A 15,225-nucleotide genomic window follows, 5' to 3' on the forward strand; every position below is an offset into this window, starting at 1 on the left:
CAAATAAATGAATGAATGAAATGGAACCCTAGGAAAGCTGGATTTGGCCCCCAGACTTGAGGTTCTGCACCCTGCATGGACAGAGCAGGCAAGCTGCAGCAACAGCAGCAAGTGCAGTTCCCAGAGGTGTCACTTTGGGTGGCCAATGGGTTGAGGAACAAGCCCATGTGTCCAGCCCTGCTTCTGGTTCCACCAGGTTGTACATTTGTGTGCTGTAGCAATGCTGCTTCTGTCTTCCTTGCATGCACTCTCCAGCAAGTGACCATGTGGACTCCCCATCTCTCTTTACATTGCTATACTGCCCCATAACCAGAACACACTAGTTATCTTATATCAAAATACAAAATGCAACACAAACCAATAAAAACAAAGCCAGTGTGGTGCAGTGCTTAAAGAGCATGGGACTGACACTCAGGCAATATGGTTCCATGGAGCCAGCTGGGTGACTTTGGGCCATTCACAGACTCTCAGCCCAGCCTATCTCCCAGAGTGGTTGTTGTGAGGATAAGATTGAGAGCAGGAGGAGGAGAATTCATTCATTCATTCATTCATTCATTCATTTAAAACATTTCTATGCTGCCCCATCGCAACAAAGCCTCGGGGCGGCTCACAAAGAGCCTCGGGGCAGAATGATGTTCGTTGCTTTCAGTTCTTAAAAAAAAGAAAGGTGGGATATAAATCTAATAAAGAAATAACTAAATAATACAGCAGGGAGATATTTAGTTCAATCAACACTGGAGAGCTAGTGGGCATAATGGTTAAAGAGTTGGATTGGGACTTGAGAAATGTAGGTCTGAGTCCCTACTTGGTCCTGAAGGTCACTGGGTGACTTTAGCCATTGACTCTCAGCTGAACCTACTCTTCGCTGTGGAGAGGATAAAATGGAGAGGAAGAAGAGGATTATGTAAGTAGCCTTGGATACCTTGCAAGAGGAAAAAGGGCAAGTTATGTATGCAATAATAAACAGATCTGAGCTTAGATCTGTGCAGCTCCTATTTCTGAATAGAAAGGTTGTTTCTACACACACACTCAATATTAGTTTTCAGATGTTATGACTTCTTTGTGTATGTATTGTTGTACTGGCAAACTGCGTTGGCCAAGTTACGGTCTTGCATGGCAACCCACACTTAGAGCAGAGTTCAAGCAACGTATCAGATGGAACATTCTCTCATGTCCTGACAGTTTATATGTGCCATGACTCAGTAAAAATAATAAAAGCCATAAAAAAGGAAAGAAGCCACATTACACTTTTTACTTAAGTTGCAGTCATGGAAAAGAGCTTCTTCTAATTAATGTTTTACAAGACTTTTCTTTCCGCTTGTTTGATGTTGTTTCCACACCAGTTTAGGTGTGGAAAACTAGTCAAAGAAGTCGGGAATCTCCATAGTAGGGAGCTGGGCAACATATTTGTGCCTCTTCTCTCCCTGGATCGAGTTTGAACCCAGACAGCCCATGGCCTGCTTCAGTCCAAATAGATCTGGCACCCCAATGATGCCTTTGGGTTATTGTGTACAGAACAACCCTATGAGCCTGCCCCCACCACCCAGAGGCCATAGTTCCCATTACAGCATTTCCACAGTGACTAGATCCTCTATGTTGCACTACTTAGCTAAATTCAGGGGAGGGGAGGATGTAAATCCCATTATTGCCTTTAGCTTCTTGTGTTCAGCACATGTGAACATGTGTGCAGTGATGTTCAGGGCCTCTGTTTCTGCTGTAGCATTCCTTCAAGAATGAATCCCCTCTGTGCCGCTCACCACTAAGTGGCTCAAAACAGGGGCAAAGGGAGAAGCCTTCATGCACTACGGGGTTGACACAAAATGTATTTATGAATGTAATTTTTCCTGGTAGAAAGGTATAGTACTAAGAAAGAAAGAAAGAAAGAAAGAAAGAAAGAAAGAAAGAAAGAAAGAAGATGGGACCACTGTCATGAAGGGAAGCCAATAGTTTCAGTTGCATATAAGCCTTTCATGGCATTTAGGCAGAAGTCTCCTAATCCAAAGGCACACCTATGCATGTAATGCCTGGTTTAATTAGCTTGCTCATTGTTGTAGCAAAGGGAAGCACTGTGTCTGGTGAACTTGCTATAGGAACAACTTTCAAAAACAGGCATAGGCAGCAACCTTACGTCATGTATCTACTTACTATAAATTAGCTTTGTGCGTGAACCTGTAGAAACTCTAGCACTGAATAATAATTTGTACATTTCAAATTATGAAGTAGAATGCTTTACAAGAATGCACCTGAAGAACATTTCTGACCTGGCTTATTCCATGAAATTCTGAAGAAACTGTTGGTGCCAATATGTGCCTACTACACCCAGTTCTCAGCTATAATCTTCTGCCAGTTAGATTAATAAGGTAGCTCTTAATTTTAAAAACCCTGTTATTTAATATGCTTTTTAAACTATTAAATAACTGTGCCAAAATGGTTAAAGCCTGTTATTTCAGCACACTTGATACAATTCCAGGAGAGCTATTTCTTGTTCACAAGAGGTTCATAGCAGAAAACTCCAAATTTTGAGATGGTCAGAGTTTCAAATATTCTTACACATCTCTCATTTGCTCTAGAACATTCTGATGTTAACAGACCAGTACTTGTCAGTTGCAAAATCCAATTAACAAACTAATTAAAGTGAAGTATTAGGATTTGAATAGTTGTGTTTCACTGACTGGATTCACACAACACAATAAGCCATGCTGGTTTATAAGCTGGGGTTCCTTGTCATGTTGTGGCTTGCACACGGTTAAGTAAACAAGCTACACAATCATGCCTTTGTTAGCACAAATTTCTTTTTCTTTATAAAGATCTTTTGAAATGTGAGAGATGCTTTGCCATTTTTAGCTTGTTTATCTTTGAAAAGGTAACTATTTTTCCCATGTTGTTGATGGTGAACTGAACTGAGAACAAGTTATCCGAGTCCTGTCACTAAGCCCATAAATAAGAAGGGATGTGAGACCATGAATGGCCCCGGATGAATGAGAAACAGGAAGTACAAATTAATCCACTTTTTTCCTCCTTTGAAATGCCCAATATGAAACTGAAGCATCTGATTGTGGATGTGTTTCCATCATCAGGGACTGATATATTGACCGCAGGAAGACAAACTTACAGAGTTAGTCAGTGTCTATCATATGAAAGCATAGGATACTGTCCATGGAACATATTCTAAACAACCCTGCCTTGAACTGAAATACTTAAAACAAATGTTTGGATCCCAGTGGATCTGTATGGCAGCTTTCACCTGCTTTTCACATAGTGGGAGGGAGTTTATTCCATCCCTGCAAACAAAGGAACCTGTTTTTGTTGATGGAGAGCAGCAGGAGCCAAAGGGCTAAAGCCTCAAACCTGATTAGGCCTCCTGTACAAGCAAGACAAATCTTGTAGGGTAAAGGGTAAACCATGTGATTAGCATTTGGCCCCTGGTCTACTCAGTGTACTACTCAATTGTAACAGAGGCTATAGTAGGATGGGAGAGAATGTTACAGATCAAGGTACTGCATAACTTTACTATTTTAACTAAAATAACAATTTATTGCAAGAATATAGCTGCAAGGACATAAAAATTGGGACCAGTACATTAAAAGTGCATTAAATTGGCTTAAGAAATATATAATTTATTTTTAGCTAAACCCTGTGAGATATGCTACTATATAGGCGCAGAATATGGACACTAAATATTATCACCAAGTATCAGTTATCAGTCCCAGTCCATTTGCAAAACAGCATATTTCAGTTTCTTAGTCAAAAGGGTAAAAACTCTTGTCAGAACAGGCATTCATGACAGAATGGGATATTAGTGAAAGAAGAATTTGTAACTTAATATACTCTGTGTAATAATTTTCAGGAAAAAAATCTAATTCCCTGCATTTAGCATCAAGCATTTGTGTTGGATCTGTCCTTGCTTTCTAAGAATGATACTTGTCGCATTGAAAAGATAGAATCATAGAATAGTAGAGTTGGAAGGGACCGAGAAGGCCACTGAGTCCAACCTGCTGTTCAGTGCAGGACTCCAAGTTAGAGCATCTTTGACAGATAGCTGACCAATTGTCTCTTGAATGCCTCCAGGGTTGGGGAGCTCACAACCTCCCCAGGTAATTGGTTTCATTGTCATGCTGCTCCAACAATCAGGAAATTTTCTGATGTCAAGCTGGAATCTGGCTTCCTGTAACGTGAGCCCATTATTCTGTGCCCTGCACTCTGTCAAGATCCTGGCCCTCTTCTGTATCTCTCCTCAACTTATCCAGGCTATGTGTGCCCAGTTCTTTCCATCATTCCTCATAGGGCTTTGTATCCAGACCCCAAATTATCTTTGTTGCTCTCCTCTGAACGCTTTCCAGTTTGTCTGCATCATTCTTAAATTGCGGAGGCCAGAACCAGACACAGTAGGCAAGAAAGGTCCCAAGTAATGCTGAAGATAATGGAACCAGTATCTCGTGTACTTTGGAAGCTATATTTCTATTAATGCAGCCCAAAATAGCATTTACCTTTTTGCAGACACATCACACTATTGGCTCATATTCATCTTCTGATGCACAACAGTGTAAGATCCTTCTCATTTGCAGTATTGTTGAGCCAAGTATCCCCTTCTTGTGTATTTGGTTCCCTTTTTCTAGTTGTAAAATTTGGCATTTGTCCCTGTTAAATTTCATTCTGTTGCTTTCAGCTGAGCACTCCAATCTATCAATATCACTTTGAATTTTTTTTTGAAAATTTTATTAAGATTGTACAACTAGAACTACAAACAACAATCATCGCATACACCGGATTTACTGGATCAGCCCCCTACTACATATCTTTTAACATTTTATGATCCTACTAGACTCCATTTATAATAACTTGAAAGCATCATTAGATCAAAACCAAGTCCCGTTTCTCCAGCCAATAAAATAATAATGATGATAATAATCCGAATTGGATAGAAGTCACTATCTTCCTCTTCTTCATCCATAAAATCAAGTTCATCATTTCCTACAAAGTCCTGTTTCTCTTAAACAATGTCAAAGGAAAGCATCTCCAAGTTAAATGAGATTGCAATATTTTCTTGCTCCTTCAGTGGTAAATTTGATCTAAACATTTCTGGACAATTCAAAATCTTTTCAATTTTCTAACAGCAAATAACTTCCTCACTACCACAATTACATATAAACATCAAAAAATATCCATTTAACATCTCTACAATTTTCTTACCTACTCTACTTGATAATGAGTAATACTTAGAATATCTTTTAGAACATTTTTCTTTAAGCTAAATTACTAGTGTTTCATCTCACTTAAACACCATTTAATCAACTATGGTTAGTTCCATATAAAAGCCCAGCTGTTTACAGTCTTTAACATATATCATCAACAACAATAGCTTATTAGAAATACAGTCAACAATAATATCTTTTAAACAGGATTTCACTAAGCTAAATTGCTGCTATATGAATCACCCATTTATTTATTTATTTTGGAATAGAAAGAAAGAAATTTCCCTTATCTTCCCTTTACACCCCTACCATGTTTATTTTTTCTTTTTCTTTACCCCTCTACCAGACCTTTTTGGGTTTTTTTCATTAAACCACCGTAATGTCTGTAATGGAGTCTTCAGTTGCAGCCACATAAACATAACCTCTTTCAGATGGTCAGCTAGATTGTCCTTCTCTAAGATGACACGCAGATCCCATGGAAGCTTGCTTCGTAATGTCTGCAATAGATCATGTGTCTTGGGTTGTAGCCAAGCTATGTTTTCCTTCTCCAGCCTACCATGCAGATCAGTTGCACTTATTTTCTTTCCAGCTTCAGATTTTCCTTCTGTCTGTAATGAAGTCTTCAGTTGCAGCCACATCAACATAACCTCTTTCAAATGGTCAGCTAGATTGTCCTTCTCTAAAATGACATGCAGATCCCATGGAAGCTTGCTTCATAATGTCTGCAATAAATCATGTGTCTTGAGTTGTGGCCAAGCTGTCTTCTTTTCCAGCATAACACGCAGCTCAGTTGCACTTATTTTCTTTCCAGTTTCAGATTTTCCTTCTGCTTGTTGGATATTTTGCATATTCTGTTCAGGTGCAGGTTGCTCATCTAAGGTGAAATTAACTGCAATATCTAATTTATCAAGGCCACTTTTTTGTTCAGTTAAAAAACAATCAAGTCGCTCTAAAACAATTTTCTGACATATTATTATCACCTGCTGGGATAACTGCACAGCTATTAGAGATCATATTTCCAGAAATGATTTCTGTATTTCCTCCATGGTAGGAGTAAATTATCAAGACTTGGCAGATGTCCAAGGGTCCCCAGAACAAAGAGAAAAATGGCCGCTACTTCTTGGTAGCAGTCCAAGACAGACAAATGAGAGAAAAATCCTCTGTTACTCAGTTCCACAGCACAATTATTCGCCCTTGGAGAGATTAGAAGAAAATAAATCTTTTCCTTACTTACAAGCAGTTCTAGCTTTCTCTCCGTTATGTAATTCACCGCTTTTCAACTCTGTGGGTGGGGGGAGGTTTCATTCCCCCTCCATCCGAAGGGCTTTTTAATTAGCAAGAAATACAGCTTATTCCACGGGTATCATTGCAGAAAAAAAGAAACAAAAATACGTTCCAATAGATCCAGTGTGTTCACAAAAGCTAAAACAAAAGCTAAAAAGAAGTAGTATGTCGAGAACTTGTAGGGAGCAGCTTTCCCTCTGGTGCTGCCCGGCTGAAAAAAGCTTGATTTCCTCCAACTAAATGTGGAATTGCCATTTCCACATCCTATGGGGGATTCGCCAAGCAATCTATTTTAACCCCTACAGAGCTTAGATTGAGCCCCACGGCCCACGACCAGGCAGTTACCAGCGTGATAACGGAGGTTCATTAATCACGTCTGTATTGTTCTGACGCCATACTTCTTCCAATATCACTTTGAATTTTGTTTCTATTTTGCAGGGTAATAAGGCTCTCTCTTTCTTTTCTGTTCTTTAATTCATCATACAAGACCCTGTTCCATGTTCTCACCAAATGCTTCTCTAATGCTATTGGAGCAGAAACAGAGCCTTCTTAGAAAATCCAAGTGTGCAAGCAGGTACATTTGAAAGAACATTTAGATATGCTGCTTCTACACTGTAAAGGTTATCATCATAGATGAAGTTTGTAGATCAATTATACATAGAACTCATAGGCTTCTTAGGACAATTGATTTTGTGGAAAAACATTACCTGTTTGCCTGACTACCACAAAGAGGTGATCCTGTATGGCTGTATTTTTAAAAACTACCGAAATTTACCTAATTCTCACAACATGGAAAGCCAGAGTACAGGTTGAGAATGAACTGAGTGTGTTCATTGTGTTGAATTTTGGATTGTTGTGTGGTATAAATCCAGCTTCACTAGTAAGCCATAGCTTGTAAATTTCTGTTCGTCTGTTGGTTCGTTTATATAGAATGGGGGTCTCCATAAGCCAGTTTCTACAGATATTGCCTCAGCTCAAACAGCAGTGCACAGAGTTGTGGATGGCTATCACAGCCTGTCTTCTAAGGAGGAAAGCCTTATTTTTTATTAAAAGGAATGCAAGCCAACAAGGAATACAAACAATTGATTTTGTGAAACATATAGCTAACACCATTAAGACCAACAATTAATTAGACCATTAATATTTATAATAATGAGATAATTAATAATAATGAGAAGATTCTTTGTATCTATCTTCACTGACAGATGTGCCCAAACTGATAATATAAGAAAGGTAATTTGAGGCAAATAGTGAAGAGAGAGAAAATTCCAGGCTTATAGACAAACTGAAAATAAACACAGTTCCAGGCGATACTCATCCAAATGTCCTTAAAGGAATCAAATGTAAAATTGCGTTTCTAAGAAAAATATGGAATACGCCCTAATCAGCCTTTGTACTAGAGAACTGGAGAATTGCCAATGTAACACAGATTTTTAAAAAGGGAACTGGAGATCCAGGAAATTACAGGCCAGTTTTACAGGCCAGGCCCTACAGATATCATTAGACTGCTTACTCCCATCAGGCCTAGCCAGTACAGTCAATGGTGGAGGATAATGGGAGGTGAAGTTCCAATAAGTACTACTGAAAATGAACCAGTATCAATAACTGCCCAGTGAGCCTATGGGCTGATGAGTGAGCTCGAAATATAATAAATAAATATAAATAATAAATAATAAATAAACATGGCTTCTCAAAGATAAGTCCTATCTCACTAACTTTGTGAAGTTCTTTGAGAGTGACAATAAATGTGTGAACCAACTTGGATGGCATTTTAAACTTTTTATTATAAATTTTTGAAAAGAAAGAGGAGGGGAGGAAAAAAAGGACAGCCACATAGATTTGAATAAAAAATGAGCATATATAGATACACATATATATGAGAAAATACAGGTTTCTAAGAACTATGCATACAATTCAACAAAAGCCAATCAAAATTCCAAATCTATCCACTGACAGGGAGTGTCTATACACCATGCATTCTCATATTGAAAGCATTGTAATGTCTTTAATAAATTGCATTATAGCAGGTAAGCATCTTTTCAATTTTGTAACATCAGTCTTTTAGCTGTCACAATGGTATGGAAAATTCATTTCTGTCAACTGTTTTAACTTCTAGGAAGAAAGTAGGTTATTTTTAAAAAACATGTGCACCAGTAAATATTAAGCAGTGCTCCAGTACAAAATGACCTCCATCCCAAAGGGGAAATTACTGGGGATTGCCAAAAAATATACTTAAAAGAAGCATTAGCTATTTTATTCCTCCAACAAGTAGCCAACTTAGACAAACCCTTATGAAAATGATACTGTAGTAGTGCCCAACAGACACAACTTAGACAGCTTTAAAGTGGTGGTGAACAAATTAGGATAAAACTATCCATGGTTTCATAAAGAGTATATATTAGCTCAGTATCAAAAGAAGTATGTCTATGTGGAAAAGGAGCATGGGCACATGAGTACTGTTGCACTTACATCATACATGTGGGCTTCCCATTGGCACCTTACTGGCCACTGTGTGAACAGAATGCTAAGCTCAATGAACCTTTGATCTTGTCTCTTCCTATGTTCATCTAAGTAATTGAAGTGTGTGAAGTATTGTTAGCCCTTTTGATCCCATCCTTCAATCACAACTGAGTATTGTGTTGATAGAATTGGAACTGTAAAAGGTTGCAATACAAAGCAGCTTGGAGCTCCTGTACTAGAACTATTTCCAAAGACACTGAAGCAATAACAGTATTAGCAGAACAGAAATGTAATTGTGGCAATAGTTTAAGAACCAAGGGGAGGAGTACTAATGGACCCACACATTATATTATGCAATGCAGATAAGCTCTTACTTCTTGTTTCATTTTTATTTTAACTTACTGAGAAGTATGACTAAGTACTGTCAATAGATTTCCTAATCCTAACCACTAATGATATAGCTGCAGGGGTTCATCATCTATATTTTGCTGTGTTATTCTTGTTGCTTTCATTGACTGGTTGCTTTACTGTTTTATTGGTCAATTGCTTTTACATGATTGTAATCTACCTTAGCAACAATACTATTAAAAGTAGGTAGCAAACATTTTATAAATAAAACTGTTCCGAGCTAGACATGATCGGGCAGCCACATCTTTATCAACGTTGTATATTGGGGGAAAGGAGAGATATCTGCTTTTAACATCAAAAAATGTGTATGGGTGAATGGAGCTGAATTTCCTTCATTCTCCACCATACTTCCTTGTACTCTGGTTTAGCACCTTTACCCCAATCTGGTTCCAGTAAAGAAAATGACAAGAAAAGGATATCTGTGTTTTATATAGGATGTCTATCTCTACATATTAGAGTCTTTCTTGTACTACTGCATAACAATGAAATTCCCTAGGAAGAAAGAATGCCAACAAATGCATTCCTATGTATGTAGGGCTCTGAAAATGTGTTGCACTTGGCAAGCTAATGCAGGGGGCCTGTGAAATTTCCCTCAGTAGCCAACAACCCCAGTGCACCAATTGCAGAAAACGAATCTGGAATATGGGCAAAGGTTGGTTGGAAGACTGAGGAGGAAGGAAGGGGAAGCAAGGCACAGCAAGCACAACCATCTGTCAATACTGTGTGTTGTTTGGTGAACCACCAAGCCACAATGGCTTCTTAGGGTGGCTTAGCATAGTAGGGCAATCCCCCCATTCTGTTTTTTCTTCCTTAATGAAATAATGGCAAAAAGTACAGTGAGAAGGGAGGGTTATAAGTTGAAGATATCATCAAGTGGGCTGCCTTGTAAAATTCCATGAATGAGGCAGGACACAGGAGCCTTGTCTGGAAGTACCCTTTCTGGCTAACTGCAGTCTAGCATAAGCTTCACTCCTACTGCTTATACATCCATTAATTCAGTTAAATTCTGAAGTATAATCCAAATAGGTTGCCTAATGTTGACTTTGGTGGTTAGTAAAGAATGAAGGATCTTGTTAACCTCCACATCATACCAAGAAAAGAGTTTGAAATTTGGCTGAGCAGATGAGCTATTTTCTGTTTATTTCTATTGTTCTATTTAACCTCTGAACTGGGGTTAATAAATGAGCATGATAGATGGGAAACGGAAGGTAATAAGAAACTACTTTATAAACTCATTGCAGAGGCAGTCTTTTAATCCTGGAGTAGACTGGGGTGAATGGCTTCAGAACTAAGAGAAGACATGCATATAAGAAGAAATATCAGTGCAGTAATAGTTTTGCTGAACTTAACAGGAGCTTTTAGTCTCTCTTTGTAAATGATTTAGCCTCAAGAAGAGGCAAGCAGAGCTGTTTTTCTCTGGAAACTCTGGCATGTTAGAGGAAGTCAGAGTCTGAAGTATTTGGCAATGCTATATGGTGAGACTTGTTTTTCTTTTTATACCATCTTTTAATATGGGAAGGAAAAATATAAAATTCTAGCTCTGGGCCTTCTTTTATGACAATATCTGTGAAACACAGATGAGCTCCATCCTCCCAAGAAAGAGATAAGAGACTTTGCTGCAGTTGTAGTAGTAATAATTTTACTTTTATTTAGTAATCATTATGACTGTCGTGTTACTGAATTTCTCCTGGATATAAACTGAGGTTTCATTACCTCCTTTTTTAAATATTATTAAAAAGAAAATAACCAAACAAGAATAACAGAACTATAAAACCAACTGGGCTGATTATATATCAGTTTAGTACATCAGGTTCTCATTTGCTTAAAATGACAACCCAGCATATGAATTCAGTATAAACTGTCATTGAATCATGGGTTGTTGTTGAATTGTGGGTTGTCATTAGATATGAACCCTGTACTCCAGTTTAACTATGAGTTGTTAAACACAAAGAACCTAGAAAGTTTAATGCTGAGTGGTGAACTCTGATGTCCCTTCTTGATGTGTTTTATTTGGATATTTGAAGTTATAGAAAGAGAGGAATAACACTGAGGACACGAATATGTCTTTTTAAAATCATGTATGGTGCCTACTATTTTTCAAGAGAAAGATGAAAAGGTACATAAGGAAGAGAAGCAGGAAAGAGGAGAGGACTAGCATAATTGATTTTTAAAGCACTTTCCAAAGTGAAAGTGCTTTAAACAGAAAGCAGAATCCAATAGGGCATTTTTTATGCATTCTTTAATTTCATTTCTATACCGCCTGTAACCAAAGCTCTCTGGGTGGTTTACAACATACAGTAGAGGTGACAAATAGATTAAGGAATTAGATCTGAAAGACAGAGTGCCTGAAGAACTATGGATGGAGGTTCACAACATTGTACAAGAGGTAGCAACTAAAACCATCTCAAAGAAAAAAAAAATGCAAGGAAGCAAAATGGCTGTCTGAGGAAGCTTTACAAATAGCTGAGGAAAGAAGGGAAGCGAAAGGCAAGGGAGAAAGAGAAAGATACAAACAATTGAATGCAGAATTCCAGAGAATAGCGAGAAGAGATAAGAATGCCTTCTTAAATGAACAGTGCAAAGAAATAGAAGAAAACAATAGAATAGGGAGGATCAGAGATCTCTTCAAGAAAATTGGGGATATGAAAGGAACGTTCCATGCAAAGATGTGCGTGATAAAGGAACAAAATGGCAGGGACCTAACAGGCAGAAGAGATTATGTAGAGGTGGCAAGTCAAAGAAGAACTATACAAGAAAGAGCTTAATGTCACTGATGTTAGTGGGTGGTCACTGAGGTCACTGACCTCAAGCCAGACATCCTGGAATGTGAAGTCAAATGGGCCTTAGGAAGTCTGAGCAGCAACAAAGCTAGTGGAGGTGAAAGTATTCTGGCTGAGCTATTCAGAATCCTAAAAGATGATGCAGTAAAAGTACTACACTCAATGTGCCAGCAAATTTGGAAAACTCAACAGTGGCCACAGGATTGGAAAAGGTCAGGTTACATTCTAATTCCAAAGAAGGGCAATGTCAAAGAATGCTCAAACTACCACACCATTGCACTCATTTCACATGCTAGCAAAGTTATGCTCAAAATCCTACAAGCTAGGCTCCAGCACTATGTAGACTGAGAACTACCAGAAGTACAGGCAGGATTTTGAAGAGGCAAAGGAACTAGAGATCAGCTTGCCAACATACGCTGGATCATGGAGAAAGCTAGGGAGTTCCAGAAAAACATCGACTTCTGCTTTATTGACTATGCTAAAGCCTTTGATTGTGTGGATCACAACAAATTGTGGCAAGTTCTTAAAGAGATGGGAGTACCAGACCATCTTATTTGTCTCTTGAGAAACCTGTATGTGGGTCAAGAAGCAACAGTGAGAACTGGACATGGAACCACTGATTGGTTCAAAATTGAGAAAGGAGTGCGGCAAGGCTGTATACTGTCGCCCTGCCTATTTAACTTTTATGCAGAGCACATCATGAGAAAGGCGGGGCTACATGAATCACCAGTTGGAATTAAGATTGCTGGGAGAAGTATCAACAACCTCAGATATGCAGATGATACAACTCTAATGGCAGAAAGTGAAGAGGAACTAAAGAGCCTCTTGATGCGGGTACAGGAGGAGAGCACAAGAGTTGGCTTGAAACTCAACATTAAGAAAACTAAGATCATAGTAACTGGTCCTATCACTTCCTGGGAAATAGATGGGGAAGAAATGGAGGTAGTGACAGATTTTATTTTCCTGGATCCAAGATCACCACAGATGGGGACTGCAGCCAAGAAATTAAAAGATGTTTGCTACTTGGGAGAAAAGCTATGGCAGATCTAGACAGCATACTAAATAGCAGAGACATCATCTTGCCGACAAAAGTGCATATAGTCAAGGCTATGGTTTTCCCAGTTGCAATGTATGGCTGTGAAAGCTGGACCATAAGGAAGGCTGAGCACTGAAGAATTGAGGCCTTTGAATTGTGGTGCTGGAGAAGACTCCTGCGAGTCCCTTGGACTGCAAGGCGATCAAACTGGTCAGTCCTAGAGGAGATCAACCCTGACTGCTCTTTAGAAGGCCAGATACTGAAGATGCAACTCAAATACTTTGGCCACCTAATGAGAAGGAAGGGCTCCCTGGAGAAGAGCCTAATGCTAGGAACAATAGATGGCAAAAGAAGAAGGGGACGGCAGAGGATAAGGTGGCTAGATGGAGTCACTGAAGCAGTTGGTGTGAACTTAAGTGGACTCCGGGGGATGGTGGAAGACAGGAAGGCCTGGAGGAATGTTGTCCATGGGGTTGCGATGGGTCGGACATGACTTCGTGACTAACAGCAACAACATAAAAACAATAAAATACAATAAATAAAAACATTAACAAGAATTAAATATTTCAACATAGTTTATATTAAGAGGCAATAAAAAAGACCCAGACAAGAATACAAGAATGGCACCTGGCTAATTGTGTCAGGTCCCTGAATGACCAGGGAAGTCTTTAAAAGCTTCCACAAAGAAGGCTGTTTTAACATGGCATTGAAAAGATGGCAAATTTGCCAAAGCAGGGAGGTTGTACCAAAGATGGGAGGCCACTACAGAAAAGGCCCTCCTCTTAGTTGCCACCCTCTGAACCTCTTGAGGGCTTGACACCAAAAGGAAGGTTCCCAGAAGTTGAGTGTAGTGTCCAGGTATATCAGGGTTAAAAGAGGCACTCCAACAAGCATTGTGGTCCTAAGCCATGTAGAGCTTTATAGGTTAAGAGCAGCAGCTTGAATTGGGACTGGAAGCATACACACAGCCAATGCAGGCAGGCCAGAATTAGACTTATATGTCCGTACCTCTGGGTCTCAGTTACTAAACAGACTGCACCAGTTACAGAATGCTCCATTTACATCCTTATTGATTCCCATCTTCCCAGCTGGTTCCCTTATATTCCACTGATTCTTTTCCACAAGCAGTAGGTCCTTCCAATTCCACTGGGCAAACAGAACTTGCCATTTATATAAGGAAGTGTTAGTGCTTCTTAGAGGAAGTCCTGAAACAAGTGGAAATGCTCATTCCTGGAAGGAGGTAAGTGTTGACCTGCTTCCTTTCAAAAACAAGCATTTCCACTCTTCCTAGATGTCCTCAGATGTCCTGAATTGCCACTCTAAAAGGTTGTAAGGCAGGGATGGAAGTACCCCATCAGATTATGCCATAGGATGTTGGCTTAGACTGATATCTGGTCCATCTGACCCAATAGCTTTTATTGAATGTTTAAAGTAAGCATTTTAAATCTGAGTATTTGCAATTAGAGAGATTTAAGGATGTGCTCCTGCTGAAATAAATGGAATGTGCTTTACTTTGACTGGATTGCATCCTTTGTTGATGCCCATTAAAACCTTCATCTTTTTTAAATACATCTAGTTATTGTATGCCATCCACTCATGAAATCATATTCTCATGCCTACCTGTGATCAACAAAATACCAAGACAAATAGCCTGAAGCAAAGGTGTATATTTCTTAGGAAAAGCAGTAGCATTCTTTTCCATTTTCCAAATGTAAACCCTAAATGAATAGCCTGAGAAAATTGCTTTGTTTTCTAGAATCTATATCAGGAAAACAACAGGACTGTTACTACTCTGGAAGCTATATTATAACTGGAGTGGGAAGAATGGCATCATAATAAAAATGCTGTGGTATTTCAGGAACAAGGAAAGAAGGAGAACTTGACACTGCTTAGCCAGAAAGAGCATACAGTAGTTGGCAAATTTGTTTAATGGGGGTGTTAGCAGCTGAATGTGTTTGAAGGACAAGGGTACAAATCCAGGCAATAAAACATGAATACACCATGTATATATTGGTACTGAATTACTGTACACTGTACATTTTCCAATCAAATCTTTGCCTTGCTT

At 38.9% G+C, this 15,225-nt stretch overlaps 1 protein-coding gene across 1 annotated transcript in view; it reads left to right on the forward strand.

Moving 5' to 3' along the window:
- The window catches only part of LOC123029094 (gap junction beta-6 protein-like), a 52,989-nt gene that overhangs the window by 5,066 nt on the left and 32,698 nt on the right, over window positions 1–15,225 (forward strand). The window lies entirely within an intron of this gene.

This window comes from Varanus komodoensis, unplaced genomic scaffold (assembly GCF_004798865.1).
Source record: "Varanus komodoensis strain SLA01 unplaced genomic scaffold, ASM479886v1 scaffold4, whole genome shotgun sequence".
In the NCBI taxonomy this organism is placed as follows: domain Eukaryota; kingdom Metazoa; phylum Chordata; class Lepidosauria; order Squamata; family Varanidae; genus Varanus; species Varanus komodoensis.